This window comes from Lissotriton vulgaris, unplaced genomic scaffold (genome assembly GCF_964263255.1).
Source record: "Lissotriton vulgaris unplaced genomic scaffold, aLisVul1.2 SCAFFOLD_325, whole genome shotgun sequence".
In the NCBI taxonomy this organism is placed as follows: Eukaryota; Metazoa; Chordata; class Amphibia; order Caudata; family Salamandridae; genus Lissotriton; species Lissotriton vulgaris.
The window spans coordinates 1,277,880-1,302,397 of NW_028243553.1; the positions used below are offsets into that span (position 1 = coordinate 1,277,880).

Sequence of the window (24,518 nt, forward strand, 5' to 3'; positions counted from 1 at the left end):
CACTGAAAGTGGCAGGTACGTGCTTTGGTGTTATAAAGAGTCTGAGAAAGTTCTTCGATCTCCTTCCCTTGGAAGCCAGGAAAACAGTGGTGGTCGCACTGGTCACATCTCATCTAGATTACTGTAATGGACTATATGCAGGCACCAATAAGGAGGTCACCCACAGGCTCCAAATGGTCCTGAATTCGGCGGCTAAACTCATATTAAAGTGGCCCAGAAGATCATCAGCGACAGAAGCCCTTAAAACTCTACACTGGCTACCTATTATTAAAAGAATTCTATTCAAAATATTGCTCATCACCTTCAGAGCATTTCATCAACGTGGACCACTGTATCTGCGGAAAAAATTTACCAGATATCATCCAACCCGAATTCTCCGCTCGACCAATGCCAATCTTCTGGCAGTTCAACCATTCAGGCTTAAGACTCGTGGAGGCAAGTCCATTGCGGTATTAGGTGCAAAAGCATGGAACACCCTTCCACCCCACATAAGAGCGCTGGACAGAGAAACTGAATTCAGGAAACAACTAAAAACCTGGATCTTTACCCTTCCGGACACTATTGCCAGATCCCTAGTGTAAGATTTCTATCTGATCAGCTACACAAGTGGGCGCCAAGATGCTCTTTGGAGCGATAGCTGCGCGGTACAAATAAATCCTTACATTACATTACAGGTGGAACAGATTTGTGGCATGGTGCACCGCAAAGGCTGTGGATCCCCTTAATGCCCCTCTTTCTGAGGTTCTCCTCTTCCTTCTTTCTCTTGCCCAGCAGGGCTCTGCTCTGGGCACTATCAAGGGCTATCTTTCAGCCTTTCTGAGGCTGCCTGATCAACCTTCTTTGTTCAAGTCCCCTATCGTTAATCGATTCCTGATGGGCATCACACACACGTTCTCTCCTGTTCCCTTCGTGATGCCTCAGTGGGACTTGAACCTGGTACTTACATTTCTGATGTGTACTCCCTTTGAGCCACTTCACAACTGTCCTCTTCGCCTTCTCTCCTTGAAGACTGCCTTCCTGGTTGCCATCACCTCTGCCAGGAGAGTGAGTGAGCTCCAGGCTCTATCTTGTAAGCCTCCTTTCCTTTCAGTCCATCCGGACAAGGTTGTGTTACGGACAAGGCCCTCCTTCCTACCCAAGGTAGTCACGGCCTTCCACATTGGGCAATACATCACCTTGCCCACCTTCTTTCCGCCTCCGCATCCCTCGAGAGAGGAAGAAAGGCTCCACCGTCTGGACCCAAAACGTGCGCTCTCATTTTATTTGAATCGCACACAACAGTTCTGTTTGGATGACCAACTCTTTGTTGGGTACGTGGGCGCTAAGAAAGGGAAAGCGGTGCACAAGCGGACCATCTCGCGGTGGATCATCTTGTGCATATCCAGGCGTGTTACTCCTTGGCTAAGAAGGAACACCCTGTGGGGCTGAGGGCTCATTCCACTCGAGCCACAGCGACTACAACTGCCTTGGGCTGAGGTGTGCCCTTGCAGGACATTTGCCAGGCGGCTACGTGGGCCTCGTTGCACACGTTCGCACGACATTATTGCCTGGATAGTCAAGTCCAGAGGGATGGCTACTTTGGCCGTTCCGTCCTCCAGGACTTTCTGGTGTGATTATTGGTTCGCAGACCCACCACCACGTGGTTGGTATTGCTGGGGTATCTATTCTAAGGTAAGGAATCTATCACTAACGTGTCTCTTTCAGATGCACAAGTTACTACTTGTATAACGATATATCTGTAAGAGACATTAGTTGGTGATAGATTCCTTACCGACCCACCCATCCTCCCCGTTCTGCGAACCGATATCTAGGGTTAAGGTCATCCCCTTTCAGGGCCCTAGTTTTATGGCACCAGTGTTGGTTTTTGGCATAGCTCTGCGTTTCTGGCGCGGAAAAGCTGTGTCTAAGAACTGACGTCAGCAATTGGAGGCGGCGTCTAAGTACTCCGACGACGTCATCACGGCGCCCACGACGCCGACGACAGACGCGGAGCCGCAGACGATGCCTACCGACGGGCAAGGTTACTGCTACGCAAAAGTTTCCGGATCCAGTTTGACGCCTGGGGATATTCTAAGGTAAGGAATCTATCACTAAATAATGTCTCTTACAGATATATCGTTACACAAGTAGTAACTTGTGCTTCAGGGCCTTTAACACTCGGCAGTGGGCTACAAAGCTTAATTTGTTTTCCCTGTAAAGAATATATATTTGGATTTCTAGGAGTAGCCTTCTTTCTTTACACCTTGTCTAGAATTAGATTAGTTCTCTTGCCATAAGGTGGCAAACAATCAACAACATATAAGGTGGGTCTAAAAAACATCCCATAATCATTTAGGATTCTGTTTCAGTTTTTAATTTATAGGAGTAATCTTGTTCCCTAAATACCAGTTGATGTGAATAACATTTGTTTTGTGTTGGATCACAGCTCTGTCAAGTTTTGTTCCAATGTTGGTTATTGACCGAGGTCCCTGAATTATGTGTAGTTGATGATTATCATCAGGAGAGTGTGCTATTATCATCTTAGGCCGTAGGTGTTTGGTGTGCACGGTGGCTATTTCACAGTCGGTGTCACTAATCTAAATAAAATGACTCCACAGTTGTAGCAGCATTGGTATTCTTAAGACTCTGCAGTTGGTTTGAGATCATATGGTTCTCAACTTTTGCCCACTTCAGTCAGCCTAAATTTCGTATTGAGGACCCAGTTGATTTCCAGGATAAAGCTATTTTTTCCATAAACAAAAATGCTGCATTGGTGAATTTATTCTTTGCTCGTTTCTTTTTGTGTCTGGGCATTAGGTCTAATAAATATGTATTCTCCATGCATGTAACTCTTACTAGTGAGCATCGGCGCCATCTCCATCACTTACTCTGAGTACCCTACATCTCGGGTAGTCTCCAACCTTGTGGTAAAAATCAGCTTTTACAGCTTTTCACTTCGGGCAGCTACCTGTTAAGTTTTACGTAGGCCCTTATGGGTTGGATAGGCATCTGCAAGTAACTTAAAATCAAGTGTAAACTCACATTCATAGTTACAAATGCAGTGTGCTTAAATATACTCCCCTATTGTCAGTCTGTGAAAACTTTCCCTTCGATCATTACCTATTTTGTGCTAATGCCCTCCAGACCTGTTAGGAATGCTGTATGCTTGTTGGAAGTTTTTTGGGGATTTTTTTTGTCTTCCTTGTGTTTGTCTCCTATCTGTAGAAGTCTGCTGTTCTCAAAGTCTTATGGTATAGTTTTCTTGCGTCTACTCTCGTCCATCTGGATTGCATCTTTTGAATGTCCAGTTTGGCATTCATAAGGCTTCATACAACTTTTAAAAACAAAGAAAGCAAATCTTCACCCTCATTTATCCATGGGATAGATGGGGAACCCGAATCGAAACTGAGAATTTCCCTAATGCTTCCTTTGTATTCCGGGATTAAAATGAAAATCTTCTTAACAGATGATCTTGACAGTTCTCAATCGAAAAAGATAAACAAATTACTCATAGATACAGCATTTTTCGGCCAAACGCTGTAGCCCTCTCATAGCTCAAGGTCGGAAATTTTCAATTATACGGACAAATGCATTGTTCACTCTTGTATCGCTCTCAATCCAGCATGCTTGCTCCTGGGTTACAAGAATTCGGGAATGTTTATCTCCCTTGCAACTGCATGAAAATATTTGCACAGTTCCAATTTGGTTTAGCAACCAAAGTACTTAAGGAAATTCTAAACCTGCTGGTGTGCGAGCAGTGCTATACATCATATACTCATGGTACACATTATATTTTCAGTTTTCCAGCATTCGTCTGTCAGAACTCGTTTGATCTGAGTTTATCACTATAGAAAGAATCAGTGACAGGCTTTGTGCTTTCTGCATTTCAGATTGATAGATTTCCCAAAAGACTGATGCATCATGTATTCCAGGTTGTAAATGTGGCAATCTAGTGTCTAGTAACCTTTCCATTAGAGTTCATGCTAACTTCAGGCATCATATACTGTAGATGAAAGACAGAAATGCAATAATGTATTAGTTGTGGTTATTCATACCATTGTGTGGCTCCCTTTCTTGACATTTATATGCACAATATAGCGTCAGTTCCTTTTTTTGGTAATCTCTGTTGCTGGCAGGTGACTTCCTTGTTTGAGTATCAGAAGACTTGCAGTATTCTCTGGTAGGCGCCACATTCTTTAGGAAGATTTGGGTGAGTGGCAAGTAAGACTGTTAAGTACCTTGCACATTCTAGGAATATTTAATTTCTTAGTCTCCCAGCCGGGAGTGTCAGAGGATTTGCTTAGTTCCACATTCATTGGTAAGATTTGGGTGTAGTGGTAGGAGAGAGCGTTTACCACCAGGCCCTTTTTTGGAATATTTCATCTCTGCCCAGAGTGGCAGGGGGGGCTATTCACAAGAGTAAAGAAGTGCTGCTGCTTCAAAAAGCAGCTTTAATGGATTCAGGCTGGCAACTCCATAGGAGACGTTTACTGTGAACAGAGCTCATAATATTTGGTGTCGACGTTACCAGAGGGCTCTTGGTATTGCTGAAATAATAGGAAGTGTTAGGGGCAGAGGTGCTCTTGGCAGCAAATATAGGATTTTAGTGCCTTTTTTGTAATTGACATGGTCATCAAAAGAGTGGATTGATGTGGAAATAAACCCTGCCACAGGTTTGCCACCAGAGTGGAGAAGCTAATTTCACTTAGTTTGGTTATCCTAAAAGTTTGTGTAATGAACTTGTTTCTAGTAAAGCCTGTGACTTGATTGTGCCCCAAGTAAAAGGTGTTATATTGCCTAACTTTAGTAACCCACAGAGGGATAGAGGTTAAAGTCTGCAAACAGATCTGTGAAATGTGTCCATTGAGATAGTGCCCTGCCATCTGCTCAAACTGGTAAGCTGTTGATACATTTGGGATGTGGTTTAGTTCATTTTTTGGTTAAATGTGTCACTGTGGCTCTTACAATCGTGTCAATTGTTGCTGATCTCACTAATGACTTTGACTTCTCTGTCTCTAGTAACTCAGACTGTGAAACTTTGAAAACGCGTCTGTGCTCTTGCTCAATCTCACTCTTCTGCGACAGTCTCCCCGCATAGGTTGGAATACTGCCACTTCTTGGCCTTTGAAAGTCATTCACAAGCATTTCACAAAACTAATAATTTTAGTTTTATTTTAAATTTCCAACTTTCCAAAAGTTGTGGGAAATATTTCTACCCATAAAGCTAAATGATATTTCTAATGGCAAATGGTTGTATTCTTGTTCCTTTTTCTTACATCCAATGGTTGCCATTAGGAGTTGCTTGGAGCTGCCCGCTTCGATACTTCTCTGGGAAGCTCCAATGTTTCCGGGTCCAAAAAACTGGACCAGTTTTAACGGTTGAAGAACCACTCCTGGAAAGACAGGACCCGCAGGGCCCCTGTCCGCACCAACAGGCATTTTGGGGATGAGCAGACAGTGTTTATCCAAATGCCTTCCCACCCACCTGACAACCTCTCCCTGACTTCCGCTGTCGCTCTAAAGACATTGACCACATGCTCAGAGCAGGTGGTGTATAGCTGCAATAAAGTTCGCGGACTTGGCGAAAACCTGCACATAATGACCTGGTTAATCTGAGTCCAACTGGTTATTTCTTATTTTGGATACTTTCAGGTTTTTTCCTCCTTATCTCACAAAGAGATTGTCCTTCCTTGGTATCTACCAATGGAGGGATTAGGGAACTAGTAATGGGGAGCTGTGTTTGTTCGCTGATCAGCTTTATACGGTATCAGATCTACATATCCAACTTTGTTTAGTTTATTCCCTCTAGATCCATTACACTTCACTTACATGGACAATAATACTTTGGTGTTAATCTGCAACAAGGGAAAGAAGAATTTGTTTCATTGACAGGTGAAGTCATAATGTCGAATCTGAAATAAAATAATGTTATGACCAAGAATTTTTTAATTCAAACTGCCCCTTTTCAAAACTGTGTGTCATATCCTCACTTGGGGACAACAGGAGACTGTCAATTGATGTGGCGAGAGCATTCAATTCTAAAATGTAACTACCTGACTAGTGTTGACAGCAGAGATATCGGTATCATTACAGAGCCAAACTTCTTTGCTAAAGGGAAATGAGCTACTTAAGCAATGTGCTCGTTTCATAGCATGTTTGAATATTGAAATTTTTATGTAAGAATCAATTGAGTATTTGTGTATGTCTAACGTATTTGTTTTGTTCTGTTCACATCATTTATATGCCAAGCACAAACCATTCTAACTCTTCACCTGTTGTAAGATTCAATATTGAGACTTTGAATCCAAGACCGCCACTTCAGAGGAGGAACTGGGGATGGATATAGAGGAGGGTAGATACTGTGGTACAAACTTGGTGAATAAGGTATCAACGAACAAGTTACTTACCTTCGGTAACGATATATCTGTAAGAAACATTAGTTAGTGTTAGATTCCTTACCTTAGAATATCCCCAGGCGTCAGTCTGGATCCGGAAACTTTTGCGTAGCAGTACCCCTGCGCGTCGGTAGGCGTCGTCTGCAGGCGTCCCCTGCGGCTCCGCGTCCGTCGTTGGGGTCGTGCGCCGTGATGACGTCGCTGGAGTATATAGACGCCGCCTCCGCGCGCTGACGTCAGTTCTTTGCACACAGCATTTCCGCGCCAGGAGACGCAGAGCCATGAGAGAACCAACACTGGTGCCATGTAAAACTAGGGCCCTGAAAGGGATGACCTTAACCCTAGGTATCAGTTCGCAGAACGGGGAGGATGGGTGGGTTCGGTAAGGAATCTAACACTAACTAATGTTTCTTACAGATATATCGTTACCGAAGGTAAGTAACTTGTTCATCTGAAAGAAACACGTTAGTGTTAGATTCCTTACCTTAGAATACATACCCCAGCAATACCAACCCCGGTGGTGGGTCTGCGAACCAATACAATACTACACCAGAAAGTCCTGGAGGACAGAACGGCCAAAGAAGCCATCCCTCCGGACTTGACTGTCCAGGCAGTAGTGCCTCGCAAAGGTGTGCAGCGAGGCCCACGTAGCCGCTTGGCAAATGTCCTGCAAGGGGACTCCCCGGCCCAGGGCAGTAGTAGCCGCCGTGGCCCGAGTGGAATGGGCCCTCAGCCCAACAGGAGGCTCCTTCCGAGCCAAAGAGTAGCACACTTTGATGCAGAGGACGACCCATCGAGAGATGGTCCGTTTACAAACCGCCCGTCCCTTCTTCGCACCCACGTAGCCAACAAACAGTTGGTCATCCACCCGGAACTGGCGTGTGCGATCCATGTAGAATGAAAGCGCACGTTTTGGGTCCAGACGGTGGAGCCGCTCTTCATCCTTTGAAGGATGCGGAGGCGGGAAGAAGGAAGGGAGGGTGATGGACTGCCCGATGTGAAAGGCCGAAACAACCTTGGGCAGGAAAGAAGGTCTAGTCCTCAGAACCACCTTATCAGGATGAATGGACAGGAAAGGAGGTTGGACAGAAAGAGCCTGGAGCTCACTCACTCTCCTGGCAGAGGTGATGGCAACCAGGAAAGCCGTCTTCAAAGTCAGGAGACGGAGAGGACAAGAATGAAGGGGCTCAAAGGGAGCACACATCAGGAAGGTCAGAACCAGGTTCAAATCCCACTGAGGCATCACAAACGGAACAGGTGGAAACATGTGAGTGATGCCTTTTAAGAACCGAGTTACAATCGGGGATTTGAACAAAGAAGGCTGATCAGGAAGCCTCAAAAAGGCTGAAAGGGCAGAAAGGTAGCACTTGATAGTGCCCAGAGCAGAGCCCTGCTGGGCAAGAGAAAGAAGAAACCGAAGAACCTCCGAAAGAGGGGCAGAGAGAGGATCCACAGCCTTTGCTGTGCACCATGCCACAAATCTGTTCCACCGACAGGCGTATACGGACTTAGTGGAGGGACGCCTGGCTGCCAGAATAACATCACAGACTTCAGGAGGCAAGTCAAATGGCCTCAACTGCCGCCGCTCAATCTCCAAGCATGGAGGTGGAGACTGGACAGGTTCGGGTGGAGGACCGTCCCCTGCTGCTGCGACAGAAGGTCCTCCTGAAGGGGCAGGCGGATCGGGGGACCGACTGACATGCTGAGTAGCTCGGGATACCAGTATCTTCGAGCCCAGTCCGGAGCCACAAGGATAACTTGGGCCCGGTCGCGCCTGATCTTCTTCAGCACTCTGGGCAGAAGTGGTATAGGCGGAAAGGCGTATAACAGACCGCAACTCCACTCGCGCCGAAAGGCGTCGCCGTGCGAGTGCCGTCTTGGAAACTCCAACACGCAGAACTGATGACATTGCGCGTTCTCTTCTGTGGCGAATAGATCTAACCAAGGCTCTCCCCATTGCAGAAAGATGCCTTGCGCCACGTCCGAGTTCAGACGCCATTCGTGATCCATCGAGCACCGACGGCTGAGTTCGTCCGCCCCTGGCGTTCAGAGAACCTGCCAGGTGTTGAACCGTCAGAGTCACGCCCTGACGTTCCAGCCATTGCCAGAGGCGCAGAGCCTCCTGGCAAAGGGTCCACGACCCCACTCCGCCCTGTTTGTTGCAGTACCACATGGCGGTGGTGTTGTCGGTGAACATCTGCACTACACTCCCGCTGACAAAGGGGAGGAATGCCTTCAGTGCCAGACGAATCGCCCGCAGCTCCAACATGTTGATATGGAGCCGGGACTCCGCCGGAGACCAGATGCCTCTGATCTCTGCCTCTCCCAAGTGGCCACCCCAGCCCTGGAGGGACGCGTCCGTCACGACAACGTGCTCCGGTTGGGGAAGGGAGAGGGACTTGCCCCTGACCCAATCGCGGTCCGTAAGCCACCACTGCAGTTGTCTCGCAGTGCCCTCCGAGATCAAGACGTGGTCGGACAAGTTGCCCTGATGCTGGGCCCACTGAAACTTCAGGTCCCACTGCAGAGCCCGCATCCGCCACCGGGCGTGATGCACCAGAAGGATGCAGGAAGCCATCAGTCCCAGCAGCCGCAGCGTCAACCTGACCGAAACCCGGGATAACGGCTGAAAGATGGGAATCAAAGCCTGAATATCCCGAACCCGCCGTTCCGGAGGATAAACCCGAAACTGCGCCGAGTGCAGAACCGCTCCGATGAAAAGGAGCTTTTGAGAGGGACACAGGTGTGATTTCGGCACATTGATGGAGAACCCCAGGTCGTGCAAGAGGTCTGCCGTCATCTGAAGGTGGTGGACGACTGTCTGGGGCGAGCCCGCCTTCAACAACCAGTCGTCTAGGTAGGGGAAGACTGAAACCCCTAACCTGCGCAGACGGGCTGCGACCACCGCCATCACCTTTGTGAACACCCGTGGGGCGCTGGTAAGGCCGAAGGGAAGCACGATAAACTGAAAGTGCTCCAGGCCTACCGTGAACCGCAGGTAACGCCGGTGGGCCGGCAGGACGGGGATGTGAAAATAGGCGTCCTGCAAGTCCAACGCTACCATCCAGTCTTGCGGGTCTAGAGCAGCCAAGACCTGAGCTAACGTCAACATCTTGAACTTCTCCTTCCGGAGGAAGCCGTTGATGTTCCTTAGATCCAAGATAGGACGTAGGCCCCCCTTGTCCTTCTTGGGCACCAGAAAGTAGTGGGAATAACAACCACGCCCTACTTCTGGCCCAGGAACGCGCTCGATGGCCCCCTTGGCCAAGAGGGCCGTAACTTCCTCCTGCAGAAGTGTCAAGTGGTCCCCCGACACACGGTGGTTCTGCGGTGGCATGGCTGGAGGAGAGGTCTCAAAGGGGAGGGAGTAGCCCCTTCGGACAATTTGCAGCACCCACCTGTCCGAAGTGATCGTGCGCCAGTGAGCGTGGTGATGGCGAACCCTGCCACCCACTGGCGTCACATGGGGCCGAAAGCACGGACTAGGAGGATTTTGAGGCAGATGCTGCGGGGGGAGGTGTGGTCTGACCCCGCCGTTGTCCCCGACCGCCGCCACGGCGGTTTCCACGGCCGCCACCGCGTTGAAAGGATTGTTGCGGCGCGTGGCTGGCAGCACGTGTGGGGGCGCCCCTTCCTTGGCCACGAAAGGGACGAAACGAACTCGTTTGCTGACGCTGGGTCGAGAGACCCAAGGACTTGGCCGTGACCCTGGAGTCCTTGAAGCGTTCCAGCGCGTGGTCCGCCTTGTCACCGAACAGGTGACAGCCATCAAACGGCATGTCCATCAGTGTATTCTGGACATCAGCCTAAAAGTTGGCGGATCTCAGCCAGGCGTGGCGACGAATCGCCACTGTCGTTGACATAGCCCTGCCCAGCGAGTCGGTCGTATCAAGACCACACCGTATCGAATATTTCGCTGCATCTCGGCCCTCAGTCACAGCCTGACCGAGTTTAGCCCGCACCTCCATGGGGCATTCTGGCAGCAGTTCCGCGACCGTATCCCACACAGAGTGGGTGTAGCGGCCCAAGAGGCAAGCGGTGTTGCAAGACCGCAGGCCCAAACTAATGGACGAGAAGACCTTCTTGCCAAACTGGTCATACCTCTTGGATTCCCGGTCGGGCGGGGCCGACGGGAACGCGGACTGGGAGGTTGAGGCCTGGATCACCAGACTCTCAGGAGTGGGGTGGGTAGACAGGAACTTGGGGTCGTCCGGACAAGGACGGTGGCGCCTGGCCACGTTCCGATCAACAGGCGCACCTGAAGCGGGCCTGGACCACGTGCCCAACAGAACGTCTGACAAGGCTTCACCAAACGGCAGCAGTGGCTCCTGTGGGCATGACTGCGGTTTGAAGACCTCAGTGAGGATGTTAGGCCTCACGGCCGCGACGGGGAGCTCAAGGTGTAAGGCCTTGGCAGCCCTCATCAGCACCACTGAATATGCAGCTCCCTCCACCGATGCCACGGTTGGAGGAGAGATCAAACCAGGGTTAGGAGAGTTGTCCAAACCACTGGCATCCCCCAAGTCACCTGTCCAGTCCGGGTCATACTGGCACTCGCGTGACAGAGGGTCCTCGGACCCCTCCCAACCTTCACCGAACTCTTCATCTTCTCCGTATTCGGAGTCAACGATGTAGACCGGATCCTCGGGGTTCATGGGCCCCATCGGCGCCGGGACCGGCGTCGAGCGACGCCCGTCCGGCCCCGCGTCCGGCGTCGGTGAAGGCAAGGGGACGGCGCCGCCCGTAGCCGGCGCCGGAGCCCCAGTGCCGCCCGAAGCCGGCACCGAGGAACCGGCGTCGCGCGGAGGCGGCGCCGGGGGCAACCCCGATGGGATCGGCGCCAGGTTGGATGGACGTCCATCCGGCGTCGACCCCGAAGGCCCTAGCGGCGCCGGGATCGGCGGCGCCGGCGGCGCCGGAGTCGGAGCATCCGACGGCGTCGAGGTAGGGTCAGCTGAACCGCTAGGGCCCCCGGACGGGTTCACTGGGCCCGTAGGCGCCGTGGAACCCGCCGGAGGAGATAGGGCCCTCATGGCCATGAGGAACGCCTCTATCTCTTCAGGCGTCGCACCGTGCCCAGGGACCGGAGGGTATGGGGCAGGCCGCGCCGGCGACTCTCGCGGAGCCGCGGGGTTGGGGTCACCCGAACCCCCGGCCGCATCGCGCGAGCGTCGGGGGTGCGATGACGACGCCCCGACTTCTTGTGCTTCTTACCTGACGAGGATGACGAGTGGTGTCGACTTCCGGAACGCTCGGCGCGGCTCCTCAACCGCTCCCTCGAACGCTCTCTCGACCTCCGGCCGGACCGGGACCGCTCCCGGTCCCGACGTGGGGCCGACACCCGGAGCTCCAGTAGCTTGCGGGACCTCTCCCGTCTAGCCTTGTTGGTAAGGGCCCGGCAGTCGACGCAGGAGTCCACGTCGTGGTCGGGGCCCAGACACCGGAGACAGAGGCGGTGATGGTCTGTGACCGACATCGTGCGCTCACAGTCATCACAGTGCTTGAACCCAGGCATCCTAACAGGCACAAAGTGATAACAATTCGAAAAAACTTGGTCAAAGACCGGAGTACTGCTCTTCAGATCTGCGTCCACTGGCGCGGAAAAAAGAAGAACTGACGTCAGCGCGCGGAGGCAGCGTCTATATACTCCAGCGACGTCATCACGGCGCACGACGCCAACGACGGACGCGGAGCCGCAGGGGACGCCTGCAGACGACGCCTACCGACGCGCAGGGGTACTGCTACGCAAAAGTTTCCGGATCCAGACTGACGCCTGGGGATATTCTAAGGTAAGGAATCTAACACTAACGTGTTTCTTTCAGATAAGGTTTACCAATTGATCTGCCTAGACTAGGACAATCCTCAAAGTGTATATATTTAAGTGTATGGGCAGTGTCTTTTTCACAGTTTGCGCTTCAGCTGTTTCATGCTCCCTTGCTTTAGAACAGTTTACTTGAAGTATTCAAGGCTGGTAAACAGCAAGGGGAGCAGTTTTTGAGGTGGTAGGCATTTGGAGGCATGGTAGAGGTTATTGGTCTCACTAACTTCAGGGTCTCTGTCTGAGGATGAGAGGAACAGGGTGGCAATTGAGGGCGAGTATTTTGTACTGAGGGAACACGATTCTTGCTCTTTTAGGTCATTTGGATGCGCTGTGCTGCTAATCTGAAAGAAACACGTTAGTGTTAGATTCCTTACCTTAGAATATCCCCAGGCGTCAGTCTGGATCCGGAAACTTTTGCGTAGCAGTACCCCTGCGCGTCGGTAGGCGTCGTCTGCAGGCGTCCCCTGCGGCTCCGCGTCCGTCGTTGGCGTCGTGCGCCGTGATGACGTCGCTGGAGTATATAGACGCCGCCTCCGCGCGCTGACGTCAGTTCTTCTTTTTTCCGCGCCAGTGGACGCAGATCTGAAGAGCAGTACTCCGGTCTTTGACCAAGTTTTTTCGAATTGTTATCACTTTGTGCCTGTTAGGATGCCTGGGTTCAAGCACTGTGATGACTGTGAGCGCACGATGTCGGTCACAGACCATCACCGCCTCTGTCTCCGGTGTCTGGGCCCCGACCACGACGTGGACTCCTGCGTCGACTGCCGGGCCCTTACCAACAAGGCTAGACGGGAGCGGTCCCGCAAGCTACTGGAGCTCTGGGTGTCGGCCCCACGTCGGGACCGGGAGCGGTCCCGGTCCGGCCGGAGGTCGAGAGAGCGTTCGAGGGAGCGGTCGAGGAGCCGCGCCGAGCGTTCCGGAAGTCGACACTACTCGTCATCCTCGTCAGGTAAGAAGCACAAGAAGTCGGGGCGTCGTCATCGCACCCCCGACTCCCCCCGACGCTCGCGCGATGCGGCCGGGAGTTCGGGTGACCCCAACCCCGCGGCTCCGCGAGAGTCGCCGGCGTGGCCTGCCCCATACCCTCCGGTCCCTGGGCACGGTGCGACGCCTGAAGAGATAGAGGCGTTCCTCATGGCCATGAGGGCCCTATCTCCTCCGGCGGGTTCCACGGCGCCTACGGGCCCAGTGAACCCGTCCGGGGGCCCTAGCGGTTCAGCTGACCCTACCTCGACGCCGTCGGATGCTCCGACTCCGGCGCCGCTAGGGCCTTCGGGGTCGACGCCGGATGGACGTCCATCCAACCCGGCGCCGATCCCATCGGGGTTGCCCCCGGCGCCGCCTCCGCGCGACGCCGGTTCCTCGGTGCCGGCTTCGGGCGGCACTGGGGCTCCGGCTCCGGGCGGCGCCGTCCCCTTGCCTTCACCGACGCCGGACGCGGGGCCGGACGGGCGTCGCTCGACGCCGGTCCCGGCGCCGATGGGGCCCATGAACCCCGAGGATCCGGTCTACATCGTTGACTCCGAATACGGAGAAGATGAAGAGTTCGGTGAAGGTTGGGAGGGGTCCGAGGACCCTCTGTCACGCGAGTGCCAGTATGACCCGGACTGGACAGGTGACTTGGGGGATGCCAGTGGTTTGGACGACTCTCCTAACCCTGGTTTGATCTGTCCTCCAACCGTGGCATCGGTGGAGGGAGCTGCATATTCAGTGGTGCTGATGAGGGCTGCCAAGGCCTTACACCTTGTGCTCCCCGTCGCGGCCGTGAGGCCTAACATCCTCACTGAGGTCTTCAAACCGCAGTCATGCCCACAGGAGCCACTGCTGCCGTTTGGTGAAGCCTTGTCAGACGTTCTGTTGGGCACGTGGTCCAGGCCCGCTTCAGGTGCGCCTGTTGATCGGAACGTGACCAGGCGCCACCGTCCTTGTCCGGACGACCCCAAGTTCCTGTCTACCCACCCCACTCCTGAGAGTCTGGTGATCCAGGCCTCGACCTCCCAGTCCGCGTTCCCGTCGGCCCCGCCCGACCGGGAATCCAAGAGGTATGACCAGTTTGGCAAGAAGGTCTTCTCGTCCATTAGTTTGGGCCTGCGGTCTTGCAACACCGCTTGCCTCTTGGGCCGCTACACCCACTCTGTGTGGGATACGGTCGCGGAACTGCTGCCAGAATGCCCCATGGAGGTGCGGGCTAAACTCGGTCAGGCTGTGGCTGAGGGCCGAGATGCAGCGAAATATTCGATACGGTGTGGTCTTGATACGACCAACTCGCTGGGCAGGGCTATGTCAACGACAGTGGCGATTCGTCGCCACGCCTGGCTGAGATCCGCCAACTTTTCGGCTGATGTCCAGAATACACCGATGGACATGCCGTTTGATGGCTGTCACCTGTTCGGTGACAAGGCGGACCACGCGCTGGAACGCTTCAAGGACTCCAGGGTCACGGCCAAGTCCTTGGGTCTCTCGACCCAGCGTCAGCAAACGAGTTCGTTTCGTCCCTTTCGTGGCCAAGGAAGGGGCGCCCCCACACGTGCTGCCAGCCACGCGCCGCAACAATCCTTTCAACGCGGTGGCGGCCGTGGAAACCGCCGTGGCGGCGGTCGGGGACAACGGCGGGGTCAGACCACACCTCCCCCCGCAGCATCTGCCTCAAAATCCTCCTAGTCCGTGCTTTCGGCCCCATGTGACGCCAGTGGGTGGCAGGGTTCGCCATCACCACGCTCACTGGCGCACGATCACTTCGGACAGGTGGGTGCTGCAAATTGTCCGAAGGGGCTACTCCCTCCCCTTCGAGACCTCTCCTCCAGCCATGCCACCGCAGAACCACCGTGTGTCGGGGGACCACTTGACACTTCTGCAGGAGGAAGTTACGGCCCTCTTGGCCAAGGGGGCCATCGAGCGCGTTCCTGGGCCAGAAGTAGGGCGTGGTTTTTATTCCCACTACTTTCTGGTGCCCAAGAAGGACAAGGGGGGCCTACGTCCTATCTTGGATCTAAGGAACGTCAACGGCTTCCTCCGGAAGGAGAAGTTCAAGATGTTGACGTTAGCTCAGGTCTTGGCTGCTCTAGACCCGCAAGACTGGATGGTAGCGTTGGACTTGCAGGACGCCTATTTTCACATCCCCGTCCTGCCGGCCCACCGGCGTTACCTGCGGTTCACGGTAGGCCTGGAGCACTTTCAGTTTATCGTGCTTCCCTTCGGCCTTACCAGCGCCCCACGGGTGTTCACAAAGGTGATGGCGGTGGTCGCAGCCCGTCTGCGCAGGTTAGGGGTTTCAGTCTTCCCCTACCTAGACGACTGGTTGTTGAAGGCGGGCTCGCCCCAGACAGTCGTCCACCACCTTCAGATGACGGCAGACCTCTTGCACGACCTGGGGTTCTCCATCAATGTGCCGAAATCACACCTGTGTCCCTCTCAAAAGCTCCTTTTCATCGGAGCGGTTCTGCACTCGGCGCAGTTTCGGGTTTATCCTCCGGAACGGCGGGTTCGGGATATTCAGGCTTTGATTCCCATCTTTCAGCCGTTATCCCGGGTTTCGGTCAGGTTGACGCTGCGGCTGCTGGGACTGATGGCTTCCTGCATCCTTCTGGTGCATCACGCCCGGTGGCGGATGCGGGCTCTGCAGTGGGACCTGAAGTTTCAGTGGGCCCAGCATCAGGGCAACTTGTCCGACCACGTCTTGATCTCGGAGGGCACTGCGAGACAACTGCAGTGGTGGCTTACGGACCGCGATTGGGTCAGGGGCAAGTCCCTCTCCCTTCCCCAACCGGAGCACGTTGTCGTGACGGACGCGTCCCTCCAGGGCTGGGGTGGCCACTTGGGAGAGGCAGAGATCAGAGGCATCTGGTCTCCGGCAGAGTCCCGGCTCCATATCAACATGTTGGAGCTGCGGGCGATTCGTCTGGCACTGAAGGCATTCCTCCCCTTTGTCAGCGGGAGTGTAGTGCAGGTGTTCACCGACAACACCACCGCCATGTGGTACTGCAACAAACAGGGCGGAGTGGGGTCGTGGACCCTTTGCCAGGAGGCTCTGCGCCTCTGACAATGGCTGGAACGTCAGGGCGTGACTCTGACGGCTCAACACCTGGCAGGTTCTCTGAACGCCAGGGCGGACGAACTCAGCCGTCGGTGCTCGATGGATCACAAATGGCGTCTGAACTCGGACGTGGCGCAAGGCATCTTTCTGCAATGGGGAGAGCCTTGGTTAGATCTATTCGCCACAGAAGAGAACGCGCAATGTCATCAGTTCTGCGCGTTGGAGTTTCCAAGACGGCACTCGCACGGCGACGCCTTTCGGCGCGAGTGGAGTTGCGGTCTGTTATACGCCTTTCCGCCTATACCACTTCTGCCCAGAGTGCTGAAGAAGATCAGGCGCGACCGGGCCCAAGTTATCCTTGTGGCTCCGGACTGGGCTCGAAGATACTGGTATCCCGAGCTACTCAGCATGTCAGTCGGTCCCCCGATCCGCCTGCCCCTTCAGGAGGACCTTCTGTCGCAGCAGCAGGGGACGGTCCTCCACCCGAACCTGTCCAGTCTCCACCTCCATGCTTGGAGATTGAGCGGTGGCAGTTGAGGCCATTTGACTTGCCTCCTGAAGTCTGTGATGTTATTCTGGCAGCCAGGCGTCCCTCCACTAAGTCGGTATACGCCTGTCGGTGGAACAGATTTGTGGCATGGTGCACAGCAAAGGCTGTGGATCCTCTCTCTGCCCCTCTTTCGGAGGTTCTTCTGTTTCTTCTTTCTCTTGCCCAGCAGGGCTCTGCTCTGGGCACTATCAAGGGCTAATTCTAACAGGAGGGGGGAGAGAGAGAGTCAGTGGATTCAGTCTCCCGAGTCATATAAATAAACAAAGTGGAATCCACTCGAGTGATAGTGATCCCTAGAGTGATGGGGAACACACAGTGTTGTTTAAATGCCCCTCACACACCAACAGGCCCCATGGTGTCATGCTTCATCATCGGGGCCTTCGCACCCCTCTACGGGATGCGGCGTGCTACGACTCGCGAATACGCAGGAGCACTTGAAGTGAACTATGTGTGGGGGTGTGTGTGTTTAATACCAAGATGTGAGTGAGGTGAGGTGAAAAAAGTGAGTGATTCTAAAAAATACCTGGCACGTGGGAAGAAAAAAACTTTATTAAATCCCCGGCTGGTATTATTAAAATTAAAGTGCAAGGCGTGGTTTTTAGAAAGATACGTATTAGGGTATCAAACCACTGTGTTAAAAGTCAACATGTTTCGGAGGTCAAAGCCCCCTTCTTCAGGACAAGGGTGAATGCACTTACCCTCCCCTTACTCACATGTAAGATGTAAAAGTGAAAAATAAAAATTACCACAATGTGTAATGTTCCTCACAATGTTATATATGTATGTGAGTGTAGTTGCGCCCAATTGGCGTAAGAACCTGTGAAAACAAAATCATAGATAAACATACAGATCTAAGTATCACAGTTTTAAAGGAGAAGAATAATGCTTCTCTGAAAAAACATCAGGTAGCACCCAAAGAATAATTGGAACCTGGAACAAAAATTAAAAGTAAAAAGGACACTACAAACATACACACACGCAAACCAACACAACTCACTGCTCAGATGGAATGAGAGCAGAACAGTGAAGACAGAAAGATCTTACTTAAAGTTCCCAAATACAGGACTTCATGAGCCTTTAACGTATATTGGGGAATCCTTCCTTTCTAATCAGAAACCTAGGAGATCAATATCAGAGATTCAGTAGAGGGACTTAATCATCACAGTGCCAAAACTATAGTATGAAACTGCTTCTCATGGTGGTCTTATAACTCACGGTTACAGCAACAGCTAATCGCCTGCCTTCCCTCAACACGGCTCAGATGAAGTGAGCTGCAAAGGGACTGGGGCCTTTTTATATGCTTGCCTGTGGGTAATTAGTGGAGATTGATTGAATAATGCAAGCCGGTATATGCCCAAATACGGAGAGAAATCTCCGAGTGTCCGGTTGTGCGCTAGCGCCATACGCTGATCCCCCGCGCATGCGCACAACAGTGCCCGACAGACGCATGCGCGGCAGATCCAGCAAACGCGCCTGCGTCAACGGAGACGCTTCGTAAGAAACACGAAGCTATCGGTGTTATTTAAACGCCTGGGAATGGATGGCGATCGGGATAAAAAAGTCCCGGAACGTGAATACCTGAACCAAGGAAACACTGATAAGGCAAGGAGGCAATTTTGGTCCATGCTCTAATAAAACAGGCACCCTTAACAGCAGGAGTAAATCAGGTAAATAGTGTACCTATAGTATGAAGAGCTACTTTCACAAATGTGTGGAACATACAATAATTCAGAGAGAGTACAACATATATCCACAAATTCGATGGTACCACGTGTAGGACCATATAAGTCCAGCAACATGCATTCGTTGTGTGTGACCATACGTGTACACCAACCAAAAACCCTTTTACCTGAGAAGGTTCCATGGAATGGAATCATTTAGTCCAGTGGTGTCGGTTCCCAACCGAAACACCCACCGTTGTTCTTTTTCAAGGAGACCTATCTCTGAGGGTAGTTGTTCAATTATTGTCCACTGTAGCTCATTCACACAGTGTTGACTTTCGATATAATGGGTTGACATTTTGGTAGTCAGTTTCCTGCACCTGATGTTACTCTTATGTTCGTTCAACCTGACCCTAACAGGTCTGGTGGTCATTCCCACATATTCCTTTCCACATGGGCAGGTGATTAAATAAACTACATTCTTACTGTTGCAGTTAGTAAAAGCACGCTGTTCCCATGTAGTCCCATTGGTAAAAGTGAGATTCTGGGTCTTTTTTGTGAGGTGGCAGTTATTGCAGTTACCACATGGGTAATGCCCATGTATGCCTTGCAACCTTGTCTGATCCTTGACAGGAGGAGGTGGTCGAGTGTGAACGAGCATATCCCTCAAATTCCTACCCCTTCTGTGTGCAAAGAGACGTTTCTCCAAAGTTAAGCCACCACTTGTTAAAGTGCGCCAATGTTTGTGGACCAATTTTGTCACTTGGTTGCTGACCGGACTGTATGTGGTTACACAAACCGTCCTGTTTGCGGCATCATCCCTACGTGGATTGTCCTCCAAAAGGGCATCCCGGTTATTGTTTCTTGCTCTAGTGAAGGCTTTACGGATCACAGTCTCCGGGTATTTTCTCTGTCTAAGTTTTTCACTCAGATCCTTGGCTTGGGTCTTGTATCTGGCCACATCGGTACAGTTTCGCCGTAGGCGTAGGAACTGCCCATAAGGGAGGTTCTCTCTCAGATGACGAGGGTGAAAGCTGTCAAATCTGAGGAGACAGTTCTTAGCCGTGGGTTTGAAGTGTGTTTCCGTTTTTAGCCTGCCGGCTTCATGGTAGATATTTAAATCTAAAAACACCATGTTGGTATTGGATGCCTGGAAAGTGAATTTCAAAAAGGCATTCTGATGGTTGAGCCAGTCCATGAAATCAGTTATCATGGTTGCATCTCCATCCCAGACAACCAGGATATCATCTATATACCTTCGCCAGGTGCGAATCCTCGCCCTGTGGGGATTGTCGGGGTGCAAGATTTTCGTGGATTCCAAATGGTGGACATACAGCCCAGCCAGGCTCGGGGCAAAAGTACTGCCCATACTGGTCCCATGCTTCTGCCAGAAAAGAGTGCCCTCATATTCGAAAAAATTCTTTGTGAGTGCCAGAGAGATGCACTCCATCACTACATTCCGTGGGGTGTGATATTCCCAGTTCGTAGAGTGCAGTACCTCTTCAATGATTTGGATGGTTTTGGTACCATCCAAATCATTGAAGAGGTACTGCACTCTACGAACTGGGAATATCACACCCCACGGAATGTAGTGATGGAGTGCATCTCTCTGGCACTCACAAAGAATTTTTTCGAATATGAGGGCACTCTTTTCTGGCAGAAGCATGGGACCAGTATGGGCAGTACTTTTGCCCCGAGCCTGGCTGGACTGTATGTCCACCATTTGGAATCCACGAAAATCTTGCACCCCGACAATCCCCACAGGGCGAGGATTCGCACCTGGCGAAGGTATATAGATGATATCCTGGTTGTCTGGGATGGAGATGCAACCATGATAACTGATTTCATGGACTGGCTCAACCATCAGAATGCCTTTTTGAAATTCACTTTCCAGGCATCCAATACCAACATGGTGTTTTTAGATTTAAATATCTACCATGAAGCCGGCAGGCTAAAAACGGAAACACACTTCAAACCCACGGCTAAGAACTGTCTCCTCAGATTTGACAGCTTTCACCCTCGTCATCTGAGAGAGAACCTCCCTTATGGGCAGTTCCTACGCCTACGGCGAAACTGTACCGATGTGGCCAGATACAAGACCCAAGCCAAGGATCTGAGTGAAAAACTTAGACAGAGAAAATACCCGGAGACTGTGATCCGTAAAGCCTTCACTAGAGCAAGAAACAATAACCGGGATGCCCTTTTGGAGGACAATCCACGTAGGGATGATGCCGCAAACAGGACGGTTTGTGTAACCACATACAGTCCGGTCAGCAACCAAGTGACAAAATTGGTCCACAAACATTGGCGCACTTTAACAAGTGGTGGCTTAACTTTGGAGAAACCTCTCTTTGCACACAGAAGGGGTAGGAATTTGAGGGATATGCTCGTTCACACTCGACCACCTCCTCCTGTCAAGGATCAGACAAGGTTGCAAGGCATACATGGGCATTACCCATGTGGTAACTGCAATAACTGCCACCTCACAAAAAAGACCCAGAATCTCACTTTTACCAATGGGACTACATGGGAACAGCGTGCTTTTACTAACTGCAACAGTAAGAATGTAGTTTATTTAATCACCTGCCCATGTGGAAAGGAATATGTGGGAATGACCACCAGACCTGTTAGGGTCAGGTTGAACGAACATAAGAGTAACATCAGGTGCAGGAAACTGACTACCAAAATGTCAACCCATTATATCGAAAGTCAACACTGTGTGAATGAGCTACAGTGGACAATAATTGAACAACTACCCTCAGAGATAGGTCTCCTTGAAAAAGAACAACGGTGGGTGTTTCGGTTGGGAACCGACACCACTGGACTGAATGATTCCATTCCATGGAACCTTCTCAGGTAAAAGGGTTTTTGGTTGGTGTACACGTATGGTCACACACAACGAATGCATGTTGCTGGACTTATATGGTCCTACACGTGGTACCATCGAATTTGTGGATATATGTTGTACTCTCTCTGAATTATTGTATGTTCCACACATTTGTGAAAGTAGCTCTTCATACTATAGGTACACTATTTACCTGATTTACTCCTGCTGTTAAGGGTGCCTGTTTTATTAGAGCATGGACCAAAATTGCCTCCTTGCCTTATCAGTGTTTCCTTGGTTCAGGTATTCACGTTCCGGGACTTTTTTATCCCGATCGCCATCCATTCCCAGGCGTTTAAATAACACCGATAGCTTCGTGTTTCTTACGAAGCGTCTCCGTTGACGCAGGCGCGTTTGCTGGATCTGCCGCGCATGCGTCTGTCGGGCACTGTTGTGCGCATGCGCGGGGGATCAGCGTATGGCGCTAGCGCACAACCGGACACTCGGAGATTTCTCTCCGTATTTGGGCATATACCGGCTTGCATTATTCAATCAATCTCCACTAATTACCCACAGGCAAGCATATAAAAAGGCCCCAGTCCCTTTGCAGCTCACTTCATCTGAGCCGCGTTGAGGGAAGGCAGGCGATTAGCTGTTGCTGTAACCGTGAGTTATAAGACCACCATGAGAAGCAGTTTCATACTATAGTTTTGGCACTGTGATGATTAAGTCCCTCTACTGAATCTCTGATATTGATCTCCTAGGTTTCTGATTAGAAAGGAAGGATTCCCCAATATACGTTAAAGGCTCATGAAGTCCTGTATTTGGGAACTTTAAGTAAGATCTTTCTGTCTTCACTGTTCTGCTCTCATTCCATCTGAGCAGTGAGTTGTGTTGGTTTGCGTGTGTGTATGTTTGTAGTGTCCTTTTTACTTTTAATTTTTGTTCCAGGTTCCAATTATTCTTTGGGTGCTACCTGATGTTTTTTCAGAGAAGCATTATTCTTCTCCTTTAAAACTGTGATACTTAGATCTGTATGTTTATCTATGATTTTGTTTTCACAGGTTCTTACGCCAATTGGGCGCAACTACACTCACATACATATATAACATTGTGAGGAACATTACACATTGTGGTAATTTTTATTTTTCACTTTTACATCTTACATGTGAGTAAGGGGAGGGTAAGTGCATTCACCCTTGTCCTGAAGAAGGGGGCTTTGACCTCCGAAACATGTTGACTTTTAACACAGTGGTTTGATACCCTAATACGTATCTTTCTAAAAACCACGCCTTGCACTTTAATTTTAATAATACCAGCCGGGGATTTAATAAAGTTTTTTTCTTCCCACGTGCCAGGTATTTTTTAGAATCACTCACTTTTTTCACCTCACCTCACTCACATCTTGGTATTAAACACACACCCCCCCACACATAGTTCACTTCAAGTGCTCCTGCGTATTCGCGAGTCGTAGCACGCCGCATCCCGTAGAGGGGTGCGAAGGCCCCGATGATGAAGCATGACACCAAGGGGCCTGTTGGTGTGTGAGGGGCATTTAAACAACACTGTGTGTTCCCCATCACTCTAGGGATCACTATCACTCGAGTGGATTCCACTTTGTTTATCACTATCAAGGGCTACCTTTCTGCCCTTTCAGCCTTTTTGAGGCTTCCTGATCAGCCTTCTTTGTTCAAATCCCCGATTGTAACTCGGTTCTTAAAAGGCATCACTCACATGTTTCCACCTGTTCCGTTTGTGATGCCTCAGTGGGATTTGAACCTGGTTCTGACGTTCCTGATGTGTGCTCCCTTTGAGCCCCTTCATTCTTGTCCTCTCCGTCTCCTGACTTTAAAGACGGCTTTCCTGGTTGCCATCACCTCTGCCAGGAGAGTGAGTGAGCTCCAGGCTCTTTCTGTCCAACCTCCTTTCCTGTCCATTCATCCTGATAAGGTGGTTCTGAGGACTAGACCTTCTTTCCTGCCCAAGGTTGTTTCGGCCTTTCACATCGGGCAGTCCATCACCCTCCCTTCCTTCTTCCCGCCTCCGCATCCTTCAAAGGATGAAGAGCGGCTCCACCGTCTGGACCCAAAACGTGCGCTTTCATTCTACATGGATCGCACACGCCAGTTCCGGGTGGATGACCAACTGTTTGTTGGCTACGTGGGTGCGAAGAAGGGACGGGCGGTTTGTAAACGGACCATCTCTCGATGGGTCGTCCTCTGCATCAAAGCGTGCAACTCTTTGGCTCGGAAGGAGCCTCCTGTTGGGCTGAGGGCCCATTCCACTCGGGCCACGGCGGCTACTACTGCCCTGGGCCGGGGAGTCCCCTTGCAGGACATTTGCCAAGCGGCTACGTGGGCCTCGCTGCACACCTTTGCGAGGCACTACTGCCTGGACAGTCAAGTCCGGAGGGATGGCTTCTTTGGCCGTTCTGTCCTCCAGGACTTTCTGGTGTAGTATTGTATTGGTTTGCAGACCCACCACCGGGGTTGGTATTGCTGGGGTATGTATTCTAAGGTAAGGAATCTAACACTAACGTGTTTCTTTCAGATGAACAAGTTACTTACCTTCGGTAACGATATATCTGTAAGAAACATTAGTTAGTGTTAGATTCCTTACCGAACCCACCCATCCTCCCCGTTCTGCGAACTGATACCTAGGGTTAAGGTCATTCCTTTCAGGGCCCTAGTTTTACATGGCACCAGTGTTGGTTCTCTCATGGCTCTGCGTCTCCTGGCGCGGAAATGCTGTGTGCAAAGAACTGACGTCAGCGCGCGGAGGCGGCGTCTATATACTCCAGCGACGTCATCACGGCGCACGACGCCAACGACGGACGCGGAGCCGCAGGGGACGCCTGCAGACGACGCCTACCGAGGCGCAGGGGTACTGCTACGCAAAAGTTTCCGGATCCAGACTGACGCCTGGGGATATTCTAAGGTAAGGAATCTAACACTAACTAATGTTTCTTACAGATATATCGTTACCGAAGGTAAGTAACTTGTTCGTTAGGACGCTCTTGAGGATGGGAGTTGGCATAAGATAGGGAATAATTGATGGCCCCTTCTATTCTCCAGGCTTATTGAAGGTGGGAATTATGAAGAAAGACTTGATAATGTTGGTAGATGAGCCACTGGCAGAGGTGATGTGGGTGCAAGCTGAGTAACAAATAGGTATATGATGAGTGAGGTGGCATTACACTTAAAGCTGCTGAAAGATTAAAAGTGTGCAGGATAAATTGATAACTATGTAGAAGCT

The 24,518-nt window shown here is 51.3% G+C and overlaps 1 protein-coding gene across 1 annotated transcript in view; it reads left to right on the top strand.

Annotated features, from left to right (window-relative positions):
* The window catches only part of LOC147668304 (talin-2-like), a 1,432,932-nt gene that overhangs the window by 1,186,315 nt on the left and 222,099 nt on the right, over positions 1–24,518 (top strand). The window lies entirely within an intron of this gene.